This window comes from Chlamydotis macqueenii, chromosome W (assembly GCF_036417535.1).
Source record: "Chlamydotis macqueenii isolate bChlMac1 chromosome W, bChlMac1.mat, whole genome shotgun sequence".
Lineage (NCBI taxonomy): Eukaryota > Metazoa > Chordata > Aves > Otidiformes > Otididae > Chlamydotis > Chlamydotis macqueenii.
This window is the reverse complement of record NC_141592.1, coordinates 42,844,584-42,864,099: the sequence shown is the minus strand read 5'-3', so window position 1 is coordinate 42,864,099 and position 19,516 is coordinate 42,844,584. Positions and strand designations below refer to the sequence as shown.

General features: G+C 46.8%; 1 pseudogene; it reads right to left on the bottom strand.

Annotated features, from left to right (window-relative positions):
- Positions 1-584: 584 nt before the first annotated feature.
- LOC147596708 (uncharacterized) lies at positions 585-18,817 on the bottom strand (annotated as a pseudogene).
- Positions 18,818-19,516: the final 699 nt, after the last annotated feature.

The window sequence follows — 19,516 nt, the reverse complement described above, 5'->3', positions numbered from 1 at the left end:
TAGCATGTCTGGCACGGCAGCACTCATTGGTGGTGTTACCTCATTTAGGCCACGATAGTCCATTGTTAGTCTCCATTCTCCATTAGATTTTCTCACTGGCCATATGGGACTGTTAAAGGGTGAGCGGGACTTGCTGATCACTCCCTGGCTCTCCAGTCGACGAATCAGCTTGAGGATGGGGATTATGGAGTCTCGGTTGGTGCGATATTGCCGCCGGTGCACCGTGGTAGTAGCAATTGGTACCTTTTGTTCTTCAACCTTCAGCTTTCCCACAACGGAAGGGTCCTTTGAAAGTCTGGGCAAGATGGACAGCTGTTTATTTGTCTCCACGGTGGCTATACCAAAAGCCCACTGGTGCCCTTTTGGGTCTTTGAAATACCCACTCCTGAGGTAATCTATGCCAAGAATGCATGGAGCATCTGGGCCAGTCACTATGGGGTGCTTTTGCCACTCATTCCCTGTCAAACTTACTTCAGCCTCCAATACAGTCAGCTCTTGGGATCCTCCTGTCACTCCAGAAATACAAATGGGTTGTGCCCCTTTATAGCTTGATGGTATTAGGGTACACTGTGCACCAGTGTCTACTAGAGCTTTATACCTTTGTGGGTCTGATGTGCCAGGCCATTTAATCCATACAGTCCAATAAACTCTGTTGTCCCTCTCCTCCGCCTGGCTGGAGGCAGGGCCCCTCTAGTCCTGTTTGTAATATTTTCTATTCACTTTCTGTGAATATGAATCAGAAGTTCCTTCCATGGGATCAGAGGTGAGATCAGCCCTTCTACGCTGTCTGGGGAACTGCCCACTGGAGACTGGAGCAGCAAATTGCCTGGAAGAACCTCCCTTTGTGATTGTTTTACCTCGCAACTCACGTACCCGTGCCTCTAGGGCCGAGGTAGGCTTTCCATCCCACTTCCTCATATCCTCTCCTTGGTCACGCAAGGTAAACCATAGGTCATCTCGTCGGGTGTACCGTCTCCCTTGAGCAGGAGGAGGATGAGGTCTTCTTCTAATAGCTGAGATATTAGTCCGTGCAGGTGGGGAGCAGGACTCTTCGAGTTTCTCACACACCTCAGATAGTTTTTCTAACAGTTTTTCAAACTGGCTTTCAGATTTCTCAGTCAGTCTTTCTATAGCTGAGACACAGGCCCGCATCGGGGAAGAGAGATTGTCTTCATATTGTCGGAGCTGGTTAGCCACTGCACGTACTGGTGGCATCTCATCATCTTTCCAACTCATTGCTGCCAATGAGTTGGCATACGATGATGGTGCACTCTGTACAAATTTCCGCCACATGGGTCGGGTACATTCAATTTCATCTGGATCTACGGATGTCCGTGGGTCATCCAGGTTATGATAAATCAGCTCCCGAACAGCTAATTCTCTCAGAAACTGGATACCTCTCTCCATGGTGGTCCACTTGCTTGGGTGGCATACAATATCTTCCTTAAAGAAATACCTGTCCCTCACACCTGACAGGAGTCGCCTCCAGAGGCTGCAGGCTGCTGACTCTCTTCCAATTGCCCTGTCAATGGCTGCTTCCCTAGACAGAGATCCCAGCTGCCTGGCTTCCCTGCCTTCTAATTCCAGGCTACTGGCCCCACTGTCCCAGCATCGGAGCAACCAGGTGACAAGTTGCTCACCTTGATTACGGCTGAAATCTTTTCGCATATCTCGCAGCTCACTCAGGGATAGGGATCGGGTGACTACCTCCCCTTCTGTGTCTCCCTGATCATGTGATGGGCCTGGTTCATCATCATCTTTCACTATGCGAACTGATTTTTTGGTGTATTTCTTATGTACAGGGGCAACTGATACTGGTGTAGATGATTGGTTTTTCGGTTTCTCTTTGGTACTGCTTGCCGAGGTTTGAGTAGCCACAGTGTCTGGCGTGGGGGCTGAAGCAATCGCAGTGCCCGTAGCAGGGGCTGGGGTAGCTGCAGCACCTGCCGTAGCGGCTGAAGTAGCTGCAGTATTTGTAGCAGCAGTTTGAGTAGCCACAGTGTCTGGTGTGGGGATTGGAGGAGCCATAATACTTTTAAAAAACTGTTTAAACTTCATCAATATCAAGATCTGAGATAGCTGCAAGAGACTTGTCACCATGAACATGGTGGTAGGGGTATAAAAAGGGTATTCAAAATTCTCAAAAGCTGTTGAAATTAGCTTGGCGAGGTGGGGAAAGCTGTAAACAGATGTTCCCCCCGCGGCCTGGCTTCCCGGAACAAAACAACAGGTATAGTTCCAAACAACACCCACAAGATGGCTCCCGAAATACCCGGGTGGAGCTGCCTCTGCCTCCTCGCTCTGCACACTGCCCGCCGCCATTGAGTACAAATATGAAAATGGTCCCGTTACCAGCAATCTCACTAAACAAATCAGTGCCACATAGCACAGCAGACCGATACCTTTGATCCAACACACATCATTGATAAAGCGTGCACAAACACCGACAAACAGAAAATACGGCAAGTAGGGTGCTATCCAGTACAGCTCTAAAAACAACTGTGAGAACAAATAAAACAACATTGTGCCCAGCGATGGCCAAACCTGCTTAATGAACACTTGTAACAAATCTGTTTTCAACACACTGTGTTCAAACCTGTCCTTATCTCAACCCTTCGGGACTGACCAGGGCTTGAACCTTGGATCCTCCGACTACGGTCCGATGATCTCACGACTGATCTAGTGAGGCCCCTTCGTGCCCCACGTTGGGCGCCAAAAAGACTGTGGTGGTTTAGCCCGGATCACCACACAGTTTCTTATTCACCCTCCCCCTACCTAGTGGGACAGGGGAGAGAAATTGGGAAGAAAGGAAAACTCGTGGGTTGAGATAAAAACAGTTTACTGAAAATACTAAAAACTACAAAGCTAACAGGATATAAGGATATTAATATATACAAAATATACAAAATGAACAATGTCCAATTTCTCACCACCCGATGTCCGAATGACCGACGCAGCCCGTCCTGAGCAGCGATCACAGGAACAACACCGAGCAGCAAGCAAAAGGGGGAGAGCAAGCTAGCAAGGTAGAGGGAACGATGCCAGCAAGCAAGAGAGAAGAAAAGGATGCCAAGGGTGCCCAAACGGATACCCGACAAGGAAAGGAATAACTGAAAATGATGCCCCCTCCCATGGGCAACCCCCACTTATATACTGAGCATGACGTTTATGGCATGGAATACTCTCTTTGGCCAGTTTGGATCAATTATTCTGTCTGTCTTTTGCCCAGCTTCCCGCATCTGCACGTTAACGAGACTTGGAAAGCCAGACAATGTCCTTGGTCTCATTCACAACAACTCGTATCATCAGAATGTTTTTATCAACATTCTTCACACATAAAATCCAAAACACACCGGCTACTGAGAAGAAAATTAACTTCATCCCTGCTGAAACCAGGACAGTTACCAAATAGCAAACAGCATCCATTGGGACCACTCGCCTCTCTTGATTTTCCCCTCACACATAGTTGGCTCCAAGGGAAAAGCAAGTGAGCTAAAATACCATAGGCTACTTTTCCCTTACCAAGGAAAGCAAGATTCAGTAGACAAGAGGAAGGAAATATAAGTTAGCCGGGGCATATACAGAGTCAACACAACAGATGAACTACAGTAACTTGACACTGTCGCTTTTCCAACAGTGGGAGGTTAGACAGCAGTTCCACGTCCTCCTCCTGATCTGTGTCACTGGCTTTGCCATCATCTGAGCATTTCAGACATGGAAGGAAACTAGTTGTTTCAGGCTCAGTCCAAAGACAACTGAAGAACACTGGACCATCCTGGAGTGTAGATACGTTGACTCTTTTGTAGTGTCCTGGTTTTGGCAGGGATAGAGTTAATTTTTCCTCTCAGTAGCTGGTATGTTTTGGATTTTGTGTGTGAAGAATGTTCATAAACACCCTGATGATACCAGTTGTTGTGAATGAGACCAAGGACACTGTCCTGCTTTCCAAGTCTCGCTAATGTGCAGATGCAGGAAGCTGGGAGAAAGACAGACAGCATAATTGATCCAAACTGGCCAAAGAGAGTATTCCATGCCATAAACATCATGCTCAGTATATAAGTGGGGGCAGGCGAGGGTGGGTATCTGCCTTCCTGGCATCCATCCTTCCTGCTTGTTTTTGCTGGCATCGTTCCCCCTACCTTGCTGGCTCCCTTTTGCTCCTTTGCTTGCTGCTCGGTTTTGTTTCCGTGATCGCTGCTCGGGACGGGCTGTATCGGTCATTGGGACATCGGGTGGTGAGAAAACACATATTGTTCACTTTGTATATTTTTAATATCCTTATATTCTGTTGTTATTGTAGTTTTCCCTTTTTATTTTAGTAAATTGTCTTCATCTCAACCCACGAGTTCTCCTTCCTTCCCAATTCTCTCCCCCATCCCCCTGGGGAGGGGGAGAGTGAGCGAGAAACTGTGTGGTGATTTGGGCTAAACCATCACAGTCATTTTGGCGCCCAACATGGGGCTGGAAGGGTTGAGGTAAGGACAGATCTGACTAGAGTGTGTGAAAGTTGTTACAAGTGCTCATTATTTTATTTGAGTCCCTGGTCACACTGTTGTACTACGTGTTCACATGGTTGTGTTATGTCTGTCCTAAGTTGCATCACATATTTCCTTTGATGCTGTTTATCACTTCTCGGAAATGGATGAGAATTCTCATTTTGATTTACTGGGCACTACTGGCTTATGATACGGTATCATCACTGGCCATTAAATTAATCTGGTCCTTGTTTTCGGCATTGCTGGCAACTCCGTACTTTGGATGCCATTTGGTAAGAATTATTAATAATCACACATTTTTCTTTTTCTCCTTGGAGAACCAATCTATTGGGAAGTCAGAGGAGGGTACCTTCCCCTACTCCTTTACCTTCCCTTTTTCTTTTGAGCAAGTCACATCAGCTCTCGAGAATTTTGAATATCCTTGGGATGGGCAAGCCAGCATACTCCTATTGCTCTGTGTCCTAAATGGGTTTCAGATGTTGTTTAGGATTAAACAATTATTTACAAAATTCACCCAGAGATCTGCCTTGAGGTTGGAGGGGCAGGGGTGGCATGGTATGTGGGAGAAGACAGGCAGGTACCTAGAGAACTTCTCACCTCCAATGGTCTGGAACTTCACTCCCAAACAACTACAGAATCCAGATGAAGTGATTGAATATTTGAAAGAAAAATGCCATAGCTATTCTAAAGAGGCAAAGCTTACTGCTTTGTGCTGGGCACTGGCTAGTATCTACCAAACACTGCTTAAAGTGCAGCACCCTCAGGAAGAAGGGAGAAAAAATCAACCAACCGATACCATGGCTACTCCAGCCCCAGCTACCGGCCCTGCTGCTACTCCAGCCCTGGCTACCGGCCCTGCTGCTACTCCAGCCCTGGCTACCGGCCCTGCGGCTACTCCAGCCCCAGCTACCGGCCCTGCGGCTACTCCAGCCCCGGCTACCAGCACTGCAGCTGCTCCAGCCCCAGCTACCGGCCCTGTGGTTACTCCAGCCCCAGCTACCGGCACTGCGGCTACTCCAGCCCCAACGACAGGTACTGCAGCTACTCCAACTCTAGCTACTGGCACTGCAGCCAAATCAGAGAACCAACCTGTGTCAGTATCAGTCGCCCCTGTACAGAAGAAGAAATCTTGGAAGCAAAAGTCAGCTCGTTTAGTAAGGGATGAGGAAAAACCAGGACCATCACGAGCAGAGGAGGAAGAAGAGGAACTCATGAGAGAGGAACTCATGAGAGAGGAACTCATAAATGAGACTGAAACCACCCGATCCTTATCCCTGAATGAGTTGCGAGACATACGAAAAGATTTTGGCCGCCGTCCAGGCGAGCACTTTCTCACCTGGCTGCTTCGATGCTGGGATAATGGGGCCAGTAGCCTGGAATTAGAAGGTAAGGAAGCTAAACAGCTGGGATCCCTTTCTAGGGAAGCAGGCATTGACAAAGTGATTGGAAGAGGTGCACAAGCTCTCAGCCTCTGGAGTCGACTCCTGTCAAGTATGAAGGAAAGATATCCCTTCAAGGAAGATATTACTTATCATCCAGGCAAGTGGACCACTATAGAGAGAGGTATCCAGTACCTAAGGGAATTAGCTGTGCTGGAAGCCATTTATAGTGACCTAGACAGTGAGGAGTCACCCCAAGATCCAGATGAAGTCCGGTGCACACGGCTCATGTGGCGGAAGTTTCTACGGAGTGTACCATCATCGTATGCCAATTCATTGGCAATTATGCTCTGGAAAGAGGGAGAGGGACCAACAATAGATGAATTGGCTACTCAGCTCCGGCAATATGAAGACACTCTCTCTTCTTCCCTCGTCTCAGCTGTGGAGAAACTGTCTCGGGAGGTCCAGCAGTTAAAAGAGGATAGGTCCTACTCCCCGCCCATACAGAGCAGTATTTCAGCTATTAGGAGTAAACGTTTCCCTGCTCAAGAGAGACGGTACACACGGCGAGGTATCCTGTGGTTTACCATGCGTGACCAAGGAGAGGACATGAGAAAGTGGGATGGGAAACCTACCTCAGCCCTAGAGGCACGGGTACGTGAGCTGCGGGGAAAAACATTTGCAAATAGAGGTTCTCCCCGGAAAACTGCTGCTCCGGTCTCCAGTGGACAGTTCCCCAGACGGAATAGAAGGGCTGATCTTACCTATGATCCTATGGAAGGGAATTCTAATTCATATTCACAGGAAGTGAGCGATGAATATTATGACCAGGATTAGAGGGGCCCTGCCTCCAGCCAGGCGGAGGAGAGGGACAACAGAGTTTATTGGACTGTATGGATTAAATGGCCTGGCACATCAGACCCACGAGAGTATAAGGCTCTAGTAGACACTGGTGCACAGTGTACCCTAATGCCATCAAGCTATAAAGGGGCACAACCCATTTGTATTTCTGGAGTGACAGGAGGATCCCAAGAGATGACTGTATTGGAGGCTGAAGTAAGTTTGACTGGGAATGAGTGGCAGAAGCACCCCATAGTGACTGGCCCAGATGCTCCATGCATTCTTGGCATAGATTACCTCAGGAGTGGGTATTTCAAAGACCCAAGAGGGTACCGGTGGGCTTTTGGTATAGCCACTGTGGAGACGGAGAAGAATAAACAGCTGGCCACCTTGCCCAAGCTCTCAAAGGACCCTTCTGTTGTGGTATTACTGAAGGTTGAGGAACAACAGGTACCAATTGCTACCACCACGGTGCACCGGCGGCAATACCGCACCAACCGAGACTCCACAATCCCCATCCTCAAGCTGATTCGTCGACTGGAGAGCCAGGGAGTGATCAGCAAGTCCCGCTCACCCTTTAACAGTCCCATATGTCCAGTGAGAAAATCTAACGGAGAATGGAGACTAACAGTGGACTATCGTGGCCTAAATGAGGTAACACCACCACTGAGTGCTGCCGTGCCAGACATGCTAGAACTTCAATATGAACTGGAGTCAAAAGCAGCCAAGTGGTATGCCACCATCGATATTGCCAATGCGTTCTTCTCCATCCCTTTGGCACCAGAATGCAGGCCACAGTTTGCTTTCACTTGGAGGGGTGTCCAGTACACCTGGAATCGATTGCCCCAGGGGTGGAAACACAGCCCCACCATTTGCCATGGACTGATCCAGACTGTACTAGAAAAGGGTGGAGCTCCAGAACACCTGCAGTACATTGATGACATAATCGTACGGGGCAACACAGCAGAAGAAGTTTTTCAAAAAGGGGAGAAAATAATCCAAATCCTTCTGAAAGCCGGTTTTGCCATAAAACAAAGCAAAGTCAAGGGGCCTGCACAAGAGATCCAGTTTTTAGGAGTAAAATGGCAAGATGGACGTTGTCACATTCCAATGGATGTGGTCAACAAAATAACAGCTATGGCTCCACCGACTAACAAAAAGGAAACACAGGCTTTCTTGGGCGTTGTGGGTTTCTGGAGAATGCATATTCCAAATTACAGTATGATTGTAAGCCCTCTCTATGAAGTGACTCGAAAGAGGAACGATTTTAAATGGGGCCCTGAACAACGACAAGCCTTTGAACAAATTAAACAGGAGATTGTTCATGCAGTAGCCCTTGGGCCAGTCCGGACAGGACAAGATGTGAAAAACATCCTCTACACCGCAGCTGGGGAGAATGGCCCTACCTGGAGTCTTTGGCAGAGAACACCAGGGGAGACTCGAGGTCGACCCCTAGGCTTTTGGAGCCGGGGATATAGAGGATCCGAGGCTCGCTATACTCCAACTGAAAAAGAGATACTGGCAGCATATGAAGGAGTTCGAGCTGCTTCAGAAGTGATTGGTACTGAAGCACAGCTCATCCTGGCACCCCAACTGCCAGTGCTGGGCTGGATGTTCAAAGGGAAGGTCCCCTCTACACATCATGCAACTGATGCCACGTGGAGTAAATGGGTCTCACTGATCACACAGTGGGCTTGAATAGGAAACCCCAGTCGCCCAGAAATCTTAGAAGTGTTCACAGATTGGCCAGAAGGCAAAGATTTTGGAATGCCACCGGAGGAAGAGGTGACACGTGCTGAAGAAGCCCCACCATATAATAATTTACCAGAAGATGAGAAGAGATATGCCCTATTTACTGATGGGTCCTGTCGTATTGTAGGAAAACATCGAAAGTGGAAAGCTGCTGTGTGGAGTCCTACACGACGAGTTCCAGAAGCTACTGATGGCCAAGGTGAATGGAGTCAGTTTGCAGAGGTGAAGGCCATCCAGTTGGCTTTGGACATCGCTGAACGGGAAAAATGGCCAAAACTCTCTCTCTACACTGACTCATGGATGGTGGCAAATGCTCTGTGGGGGTGGTTAAAGCAATGGAAGCAGAGCAACTGGCAGCGTAGAGGCAAGCCCATCTGGGCTGCCGCACTGTGGCAAGAGATTGCTGCCCGGTTAGAGAATCTGGTTGTAAAAGTACGTCACGTAGATGCCCACGTACCCAAGAGTCGAGCCACTGAAGAACATCAAAACAACCAGCAAGTGGATCAGGCTGCTAAGATTAAATTTTCCCAAGTGGACCTAGACTGGCAACACAGAAGTGAACTATTTTTAGCTCGGTGGGCTCATGACACCTCAGGCCATCAAGGAAGAGACGCAACATACAAATGGGCTCGTGATCGAGGGGTGGACTTGACCATGGATACCATTGCACAGGTTATCCATGAATGTGAAACATGTGCTGCAATTAAGCAGGCCAAGCGGTTAAAGCCTCTTTGGTATGGGGAACGATGGCTGAAGTATAAGTATGGAGAGGCCTGGCAAATTGATTACATCACACTCCCACAAACCCGTCAAGGTAAGCGCCATGTGCTTACAATGGTGGAAGCCACCACTGGGTGGCTAGAGACCTATCCTGTACCCCATGCTACTGCTCGAAACACCATTTTGGGCCTTGAGAAGCAAGTTCTCTGGCGACATGGTACTCCAGAAAGAATTGAGTCAGACAACAGGACTCATTTCCGAAACAATCTCATAGATACCTGGGCCAAAGAGCATGGCATTGAGTGGGTATATCACATCCCCTATCATGCAGCAGCCTCTGGAAAGAATGAACGGTACAATGGACTGCTGAAAACTACACTGAAAGCAATGGGTGGTGGCACCTTCAAACATTGGGACAAACATTTAGCAAAAGCTACCTGGTTAGTTAACACTCGGGGATCCACCAATCGAGCTGGCCCTGCCCAGTCAGAACTGTTACATATTGTAGAGGGTGATAAAGTCCCTGTGGTGCATCTAAGGAATATGTTAGGAAAGACGGTCTGGGTTGTTCCTCCCCTGGGCAAAGGCAAACCCACCCATGGGATTGCTTTTGCTCAAGGACCTGGATGTACTTGGTGGGTGATGCGGGAGGATGGGGAAGTCCGATGTGTACCTCAAGGAGATCTGATTTTAGGTGAGAACAGCCAATAATTTGAACTGTATATAATAATTTCTATAGTTCTTATATGTCATATCAAAGGTATTGCAGCAAGGAACACCCTGATCAGTGAAGAATTCCGAGACAGATTATTATGAAAGATATCAATCACATACTATCATACTCTGACAGAACAGACATAAGGACAAAAATGAGTTCAACAGCTAACTCTAAAGTATAATTGACAAGATATCACAACGTAACTTGTAATATGGGATGGGCAATTTTAGTCATAGAAGCATAGAATGGTCTGGATTGGAAGGGACCTTTAAAGATCATCTAGTCAAACCTCCCTGCCACGGGCAGGGACATCTTTCACTAGATCGGGTTGCTCAAAGCCCTCTCCATCCTGACCTTCAACACCTCCAATGATGAGGCAGTCACAACTTCTCTGGGCAACCTGTTCCAGTGTCTCATCACCCTCATAATAAAAAAAATTCTTCCTTATATCTAATCTAAATCTACCCTCTTTCAGTTTATAGCCCTTGTCCCTTGCCTTTTCACTACAGGTCTTCTTAAAAATTCTCTCTCCATCTTTCTTATAAGCTCCCTTTAAGTACTAAAAGGCTGCTATAAGATCTCCCTGGAGCCTCCTCTTCTCCAGGCCCAACTCTCTCAGCCTGTCCTCATAGGAGAGGTGGTCCAGCTCTCTTATCATCTTCGTGGCCCTCCTCTGGACTCGCTCCAACTGGTCCATGTCCTTCTGATGTTGGGGGCTCCAGAGCTGGACACAGTACTCCAGGTGGGGTCTCACCAGAGCAGAGCAGAGGGGCAGAATCACCTCCCTCCACCTGCTGGCCACGCTCCTCTTGATGCAGCCCAGGATATGGTTGGTCTTCTGGGCTGCAAGCACACACTGATGGCTCATGTCCAGTTTTTCATCCACCAGTATCCCAAGTCCTTCTCCTCAGGGCTGCTCTCAATCTATTCATCCTCCAGCCCATATTAATACTGGAGATTGCCCTGACCCAGGTGCAGAACCTTGAACTTGGCCTGGTTGAACTTCATGAGGTTGGCATGGGCCCACCTCTCCAGCCTGTCAAGGTCCCTCTGGATGGCATCCCCCCCCTCTAGTGAATCAGCTGTACCAGGCAGTTTGGTGTCATCTGGAAACTTGCTGGGGGTGCACTCAATTCCAGTATCTATGACATTGATGCCACATTAAGATGTGACAATCAAGAAACAAAAAGAATAATGGAATTGAGAAGTAATAATAGGTTAAGAATCACTAACGGAAACACTGAGACTATTTTGGCTATGATATTGTTTTTTGTCGTAGTTTATCCCCACTTGGGACCAGACTACGCAGTCTCTCACTCACTCCCCCCACCCGCCGAGGGAACAGGGAGAGATAATAGGAAAAAGGCTCAAGGTTTGAAATAAGGACAGGGAGAGATCCTTAAAGTTACCATTACGGGCAAAACAGACTCAGCCTGGGGAAAACTATTTGTTTATTATTAAAACCAGAGCAGGATAATGTGGAAGGGAAGAAAGTAACTTCCCCCCCACATCTCCCTCTTCCCAGGCTTAACTTTATATTAAATTATCTCTACCTTCTTCCCTCCCCAAGTGGCACAGGGGGGAAGAGGGAATGGGGGTTACGGCCAGTTCATCACACGTTGCTTTACGCTGCTGCTTCCTCCTCGGGGGAAGAACTCGCATTCCTCCCCTGCTCCAGTGTGGAGTCCCTCCCATGGGCTACAGTCCTTCATGAACTGCTCCGGTGTGGGTCATTTTTCTATGGGGTGCAGTCCCTCCAGAACAGCTGCCCCAGCACGGGCCCTCGACAGGCCACAGCCTCCTTCAGGCATCCACCTGCCCAGGTGTGGGGTCCTCCACAGGCTGCAGGTGGATCTCTGCTCCTCCGTGGGCCTCCATGGGCTGCAGGGGGACAGCTTGCTTCACCATGGGCTGCACCATGGGCTGCAGGGGAATCTTGGCCAGGAGTAGCATTACTGCTCCCCCTCCTTCTGAACTGACCTTGGCATCTGCAGTCGTTCCTCTCACAAGAAATTCTTCACAATCCGGCTCAGGCAGACGCCTCTCAGGGTCTCTTCACATCTCATCTCCTCTCAACTTCTTGCAGCCAGGCTGGGCCGAGTCGGGCCCAGGCAGCCGCCTGGCGGGAGGCCAGAGGGTGAGGGCCACAAGGCCCACAAGGCTCGCGCCTCCCCCTCTCTGCCCCCGCTTTAGCTTCTTCATATCTTCTTTTATTTATTTATTTATTTTCCCCCTTCTTAAATACGTTATCGTAGAGGCGTTATCAGGGAACATTCTGCCACCAATTGGCTCGGCCCTGGCCAGTGATGGATTCGCCCTAGGCCTGGCCGAGTCTACCAGACAAAGGGTAAGCTTTTAGCAGCTTATTGCAGAAGTTGCCACTGTAGCCCCCCCTCACTAAACAAAACCAACACATTTTTACAGGCACCTATACACTCAAAAGAGTGCATTAAAAACAAACAACCCCAAAGCAACGCTTCTTGCCAAGTGACAAAACAGAAAACCATATCTGCAATGACTTGAAATGCAGATGAAAAGGTTTCCACCAAGCAACAGGTAAGCCAAAAATACAAACGTCCCCTGAGATCTGGGATGGGGATGGGGAGGAGGGGAGAAAACATAACATGAAAAAAAAACAGGAAAGAAAAGCAAAGAAAGAAATGAACAAGACTACTGTGAGCCATTCCATAGTATTTAGTAAATTTGCCAATGTACAGAAATCTAAGACCTATGAGCAGAATATAACTGAGAATTTTCAGCTCAAGTGCTACCTAAGTGCAAGACCTGGAAATTTTTTAAAAGTTACACAGGAAATAGGATATCTTCAGGAAAGTGTCTACAAAGATTCTGCTTGAAGGAAAGACAGACTTACACTTCAAATAAGCCTGAGCAATTGCTAACTGAAAGTGTTGGCCATGTTTCATGTGGTACTTTAAAGTGCCAATATACAGACTCCAAAAGTATCCACAGACAAAAACCAACTGGCAAAGAAACTAGAGTATGCCAGAGAAACATGGAGGATCACTCTTGGCACGAGAGGGCAAGAGCGATCAACCTCAGTCTATTGGTGGCTTAGAGAGGAAGATTATAAACTGGTATCTATACTGCATATCCATGATGACACCAGAAACTAAATCAGTGATTAGTGATCACAAGAGAAAGGGGAAATCGCAATAGAGGACACATCCTAAACCTCTTGCTTCAGAGGCCTTGATTTCACAAAGAGAAACACGCAGATGCTATATCAAGGAACATTACTTTGGAAAAAAAAAAACACTTCTGAGTTTAATTCTAGGTAGCATACTGCAAAAATCTACTTTAAATAGTTTTTCAGAATACATTACAATTATCTTTGACATTTATTATCCTTTTCATGGTGAATGGTCAAGAAACAACTTCAGACACTATATGTGAGGGGTTTTCCTCTTGAAAATCTGTTGCATATATTTTAATAGTTACTTTATCCCATGCAATATAAACATTAGGGTTAAAAATATATTTGTACACAAACCTTAGAAAATTTTAAGTGGAAAATAAAACATATTAATTCAAAAAGCTCAACGTAAAAGTTGTTTTTGATAACTCTATGTAGTAAAGGAAAAATGGTTGCTTTCATCACTACTAGAAAAAAATATAATGAAACTTACATCTTTTTCTTTTTGGAGGCTGTCTACTTTTTCTTTCAACTGTTTGCATTCATAATCTAGTTTATCAGCTTTCTTGGATTCTTCAGATAATCTGTTTTGTAATTCCACTGCCTGTGAGAGCAAGAAGCAGTAATTTGTCTGCAATTATTAACATTAAAAGAAAACATATGAAAGAAAGTAGTTAATGACCATGTGCCATGAGGCAAATAAGTGAAATATTTACCTACAGGGCAGTCTAAAATTCTTTTTCATCAATTGCTATATGTTTCAATATAACCAAAAGAATTCAAATACTAGGTAGGTCTTAGCACAAATAAAAGAAATAACAAAAAGATGTAAAGTATCTTTAAAAATTTACATACAAGTGAGATTTACAGGAAAAGCTGTATAATCCTATGAACCAAAGAGCTTAGTAGAATAATCCTCCTACTTTCAGAGAAGCCAAGGAAAAGAAAAAACTCTCAAGAAACCTTTTGTCATCACTTCTTCTATAAATCTCACTCACAAGTCAGGCACTATTTCATGCAATTAGGTAAATTTTCTTGTGCTTAGACATTTGTTATTGTTTATTAATACACAAACATGAAAATTCAACTGCAGGCTCATTATCAGTTTTCTTTATTTCAAGGGGCAATATGCTCCTAACAAAGTATAAAAGCTTAGCAGAAAAGATCAGTAAGCACAAGACAACTCAGCAAAGGTCTCAGCCTTTACTAGTGTAGACTCTATCCCAGAATGTTAATAACACAGAGTATGAAAGCAGTAAACAGAGTAAAGACTGACTGACAAACACATAAGCTGAATGAAAACTCAGCTGAAGATATGTAATTAATTCTTATAGCAGGACACAGAGTTAGGACTCCTGGAAGCTAATTTGTTTGTGACATTTCATATATATACTTTCTTCTTTCATGTTTTGGTCTCAAAGATATATTCAAGAGAATTTTTAATTTATTTATAGACAATGAAGGCAAACAGACTGTGTGTTTGTTCTGAGACAATGTGGTTAAAGTGAAAGAAACTCAGGTCTGCCAGATTAGAGGCCTGGCCTTTATTCCAGTCTCAGCCAGCAGTAGAGTTCCGTACAACACATCAGCTCCTCAGTTGTAAATTCTCATCCATAAAACACTGGGAATGAGGGAGAAGATATATTCTTTGCAGATGCACAGCTTAGACATAAAGAACAAAGTTTCCCCTTTCAAAACCTGCATCATCATTGAAACAAGCATGATCAGATGCAAACATCAGGGATAACATAACTGTAATTGGTGCTCTGTTATTCAGAGGAATTATTCCTTTTATGAGCAAATGAGATATTAATGGTGTGTGAAAGTGTCTCCTCCTATATTTCCTTTTCCCTTTGATTGTATGTTACTTCAGCCTTTTTCTTATCCAAGTTCTGTTTTTCAAGTGGAATCAATTGGACTATAATAACAATCAGCCCAGGGAGGTACAAACTAATTGCCCTACTTATCAAGGTGACCAAATGCAGGGAAACAGCTTTAAAGTTTGAGATGTACATCACTCTAGGGTATGCAATGCTATTTGTGCCTGGTTTTGTATCTTTTTAAATTCTGCTGTGGATTGACACGTAGGGACACCTGTAGTGTGACCATTCAAGGTTAAGGGAAGTCAGAATAAAGACAAGGCACTGTTCACATAAATCATGGTCAAACTGGAGACCTCCAAGATCATCAAGTCCAACCATCATGCCTACTAAACCATGTCCTGGAGTGCCACGTCTACATGTTCTTTGAACACCTCCAGGGATGGTGACTCCACCACTTCCTTGGGCAGCCTGTTCCAGTGCCTGACCACTCTGTCAGTAAAAAAACTTTTCCTAATATCCAACCTAAACCTCCCCTGCTGCAACTTGAGGCCACTTCCTCTCGTCCTATCACAAGTTACTTGGGAGAAGAGACCAACACCCGTCTCCCTACATCCTCCTTTCAGGCAGTTGTACAGAGCGATGAGGTCTCCCCTCAACCTCCTCTTCTCCAGACTAAACAACCCCAGTTCCCTTAGCCACTCCTCATAGGACTTGTGCTCCAGACTCCTCACCAGCTTCATTGCCCTTCTCTGGACGTGCTCCAGCAACTCAACATCCTTCTTGTAGTGAGGGGACCAAAACTGCACACAGTATTCCAGATGCAGCCTCACCAGTGCCGAATACAGGGGCACGATCACTTCCCTACTCCTGCTGGCCACACTGTTCCTGATGCAAGCCAGGATGCTGTTGGCCACCTTGGCCACCAGTTCAGTCGGCTGTCAACCAGCACCCCCAGGTCCCTTTCTGCCAGGCAGCTTTCCAGTCACTCTTTCCCAAGCCTGTAGCGTTGCATGGGGTTGTTGCGACTGAATTGCAGGACCCGGCACTTGGCCTTGTTGAACCTCATACAATTCACCTCAGCCCATCGGTCCAGCCCATCCAGATCCCTCTACAGAGCCTTCCTCCCCTCGAGAAGATTGACACTCCCGCCCAGTTTGGTGTCACCTGCAAACTGACTGAGGGAGCAGTCAACCCTCTCATCCAGATCGTTGACAAAGATATTAAACAGAACCAGCCTCAGCACTGAGCCCTGGGGAACACCACTTGTGACCAGCCACCAACTGGATTTAACTCCGTTCACCATAACTCTCTAGGCTCAGCCATGATATTCTCACCTGTCTCTTGTATGTCTCCAACTGGATACGTGCTGCATTGGCTTTCCTTAGTTCTTCCTCCAGGCTCACAGTGTTTTGCATGTACACCATATTCTTCTCTTCTAGTAGTTTAACTTGCCGCCGCAAATCACCCAAGTCTTCCAGTTTCTTTTTGTATGACTCTATCTGGCTTTCTAACTTGGCCACTTTATCAGAAGAATGCCTGGGAAGACAATAGATTGAACATTTGGATCAAATCTGTACTTGGAAGACTAAAAATCCACATAGAAAACATTCCCAGACATCAAGGGAGCACAAGAACAGAAATATCCTCACACACTACTAAATGTTTCGTTTTCAAGTTGTCTGCTCCCCACCATTAGACACAAAGTGCTATTATCAGAAATGCTTTTGAATGGCATAATTCTTCCTATAATTTCCTTATCTGCTTCCAATATTAATTAAAAACCAAATTGTTAACACCCCTACAATTTCAATCTATTTCCTTCCAAATCTAAATTCATCCTCAGAAGCCACTGCTTTACCAGAGTAAAAATATTTTCTGCCACAAGGCCCACAAGGCTCGCACCTCCCCCTCTCTGTCCCTGCTTCAGTTTCTTCACATCTAGGGTCTGCCCTAGGCTCAGCCGAGTGCACTGAACAAAGGGGAAACTTCTAGCAGCTTCTTCAGAAGCTGCCACCATAGCCCCCACTTACTAAACAAAAGCAACACACCTTGATGAACTTCATGAGGTTTGCATGGGCCCACCTCTCCAGCCTGTCAAGGTCCCTCTTGATGGCATCCCTCCCCTGCAGCGTGTCGATGGCACCACACAGCTTGGTGTCATCGGCTAACTTGCTGAGGGTGCACTCTATCCCACTGTCCATGTCGCCGACAAAGATGTTGAACAAGGCTGGGCCCGATACCGCCCCCTGAGGAATGCCACTTGTCACAGGTTTCCACTTGGACATTGAGTCATTGACCACCACTCTCTGAGTGCAGCCATCCAGCCAATTACTTATCCACTGAGTGGTCCATCCAGCAAAACCCATGTCTCTCCAGTTTAGAGAGAAGGATGTCGTGCGGGACAGTGTCAAAAGCTTTGCACAAGTCCAGGTAGATGATGTCCGTTGGTTGTCCCTGTCCTGGTTTCAGCAGGGATGCAGTTAATTTTCCTCTCAGTAGCCGGTGTGTTTTGGATTTTGAATGTGAAGAATGTTGATAAAAACACTCTGATGATACGAGTTGTTGTGAATGAGACCAAGGACACTGTCCAGCTTTCCAAGTCTTGCTAATGTGCAGATGACAGAAGCTGGGAGAAGGACAGACAGAATAATTGACCCAAACTGGCCAAAGAGAGTATTCCATGCCATAAACATCATGCTCAGGATATAAGTGGGGGTTACCCGTGGGAGGGGGCATCCTTTGCATCCATCATTGGCATCCATTATCTACCATTATCTATCCATCTCTACCTTGCTGGCTCCCTTTCGCTCCTTTGCTTGCTGCTTAGTTTTCGTTTCCATGATCACTGCTCGGGACAGGCTGTATCAGTCTTTGGGACATCAGGTGGTGAAAAAACGTACATTGTTCATTTTGTATATTTCAGTATCCTTATATTGTTATTATTGCAGTTTTCCTTTTTTGCTATTCTAGTAAACTGTCTTCATCTCAACCCATGAGTTTTTCTTTCTTCCCAATTCTCTTCCCCATCCCGCTGGGGAGGGGGAGAGGGAGCGAGAAACTGTGTGGTGACTCGGGTTAAACCACCACAGTCCCTTATCCACCAATGCTGTAACGTCATCGGAGAAGGCCACCAAATTAGTTCAGGCACGATTTGTTCTTAGTGAAGCCCTGTTGACTGTTACCAACCACCTCCTTGCTCTCCATCTGCCTTAGCATGGTTTCCAGGAGGATCTGCTCCATGACCTTGCCAGGCACAGAGGTGAGGCTGACCGGCCTGTAGTTGCCCAGGTCTTCCTTGTCCCCCTTTTTAAAAATGGGGGTCATGTTCCCTCTCTTCCAGTCATCGGGCACCTCACCAGACCGCCACGACTTCTCAAATACGATGGCCAGTGGCTTGGCAACTTCATCCGCCAGTTCCCTCAGGACCTAGGGATGCACTTCATCAGGTCCCATGGACTTGTGCACCTTCAGGTTCCTCAGATGTTCCTGAACCTGCTCTTCCGGTACAGTGGGCATTTCTTCATTCTCCCAGTCCCTGCTTGTGCCTTCCGCAACTTGGGTGGCACGACAAGAGCCCTTATCGGTGAAGACTGAGGCAAAAAAAGTAATTGAGTACCTCAGCCTTCTCCATGTCCCAGGTAACCAGGTCACCCGTTTCCTTCTGGAGAGGGCTCACATTCTCCCTGGCCTTTCTTTTGTCCCCGACATACCTATAGAAGCCTTTCTTGTTGCCCTTGACATCCCTGGACATATTCAATTCTGTCAGGGCTTTAGCCTTCCTTACCTGATCCCTCTCTGGACAACCTCTCTGTAATCTTCCCAGGCTACCTGTCCCTGCTTCCACCTTCATGATTTTCAATTGGTCCAGAAGCCCCATGTTCATCCACGCAGGCCTTGTGGTGTTTTTGCCCGACTTCCTCTTTGTTGGGATGCATCGCTGCTGAGCTTGGAGGAGGTGATCCTTGAACATGAACCAGCTTTCTTGGCCCCTCTTCCCTCCAGGGCTGTATCCTACGGCACTTTGCCCATCAGATCCCTGAAGAGGCCAGTCTGCCCTCCTGAAGTCCAGGGCAGAGAGCTTGCTGCACACTCTCCTCACTGCCCTAAGGATCCTGAACTCCACCATCTCATGGTCACTGCAGCCAAGGCTGCTTTTGATCTCCACGTTCCCCACCAGCCCTTCACTGTTGGTGAGAACAAGGTCCAGCATAGCACCTCTCCTCGTTGGCTCCTCTGTCACTTGCAGGAGGAAGTTGTCATCCACACATTCCAGGAACCTCCTGGATTGCTTGTGCCCGGCTGTGTTGTCCCTCCAACAGATATCGGAGTGGTTCAAGACCCCCATGAGGACCAGGGCTTGTGACCTTGAAGCTGCTCCTATCTGTCTATAGAGGGCCTCATCCACTCAGTCCTCCTGGCCAGGTGGCCTGTAGCAAACTCTCACTGTAATGTCACCTGTAATATAAAATATTACAATGTGCCCAAAGGAGAGCACCAAAGATGGTGAAAGGACTAGAGAGCATGACTTATGAGGAGCGACTGAGGATACTAGCTTTGTTCAGCTTAGGGAAGAAGAGACTGAGGGCTGATCTCATTGCTATCTGTGACATCCTTGTGAGGGGGAGTGGAGAGGG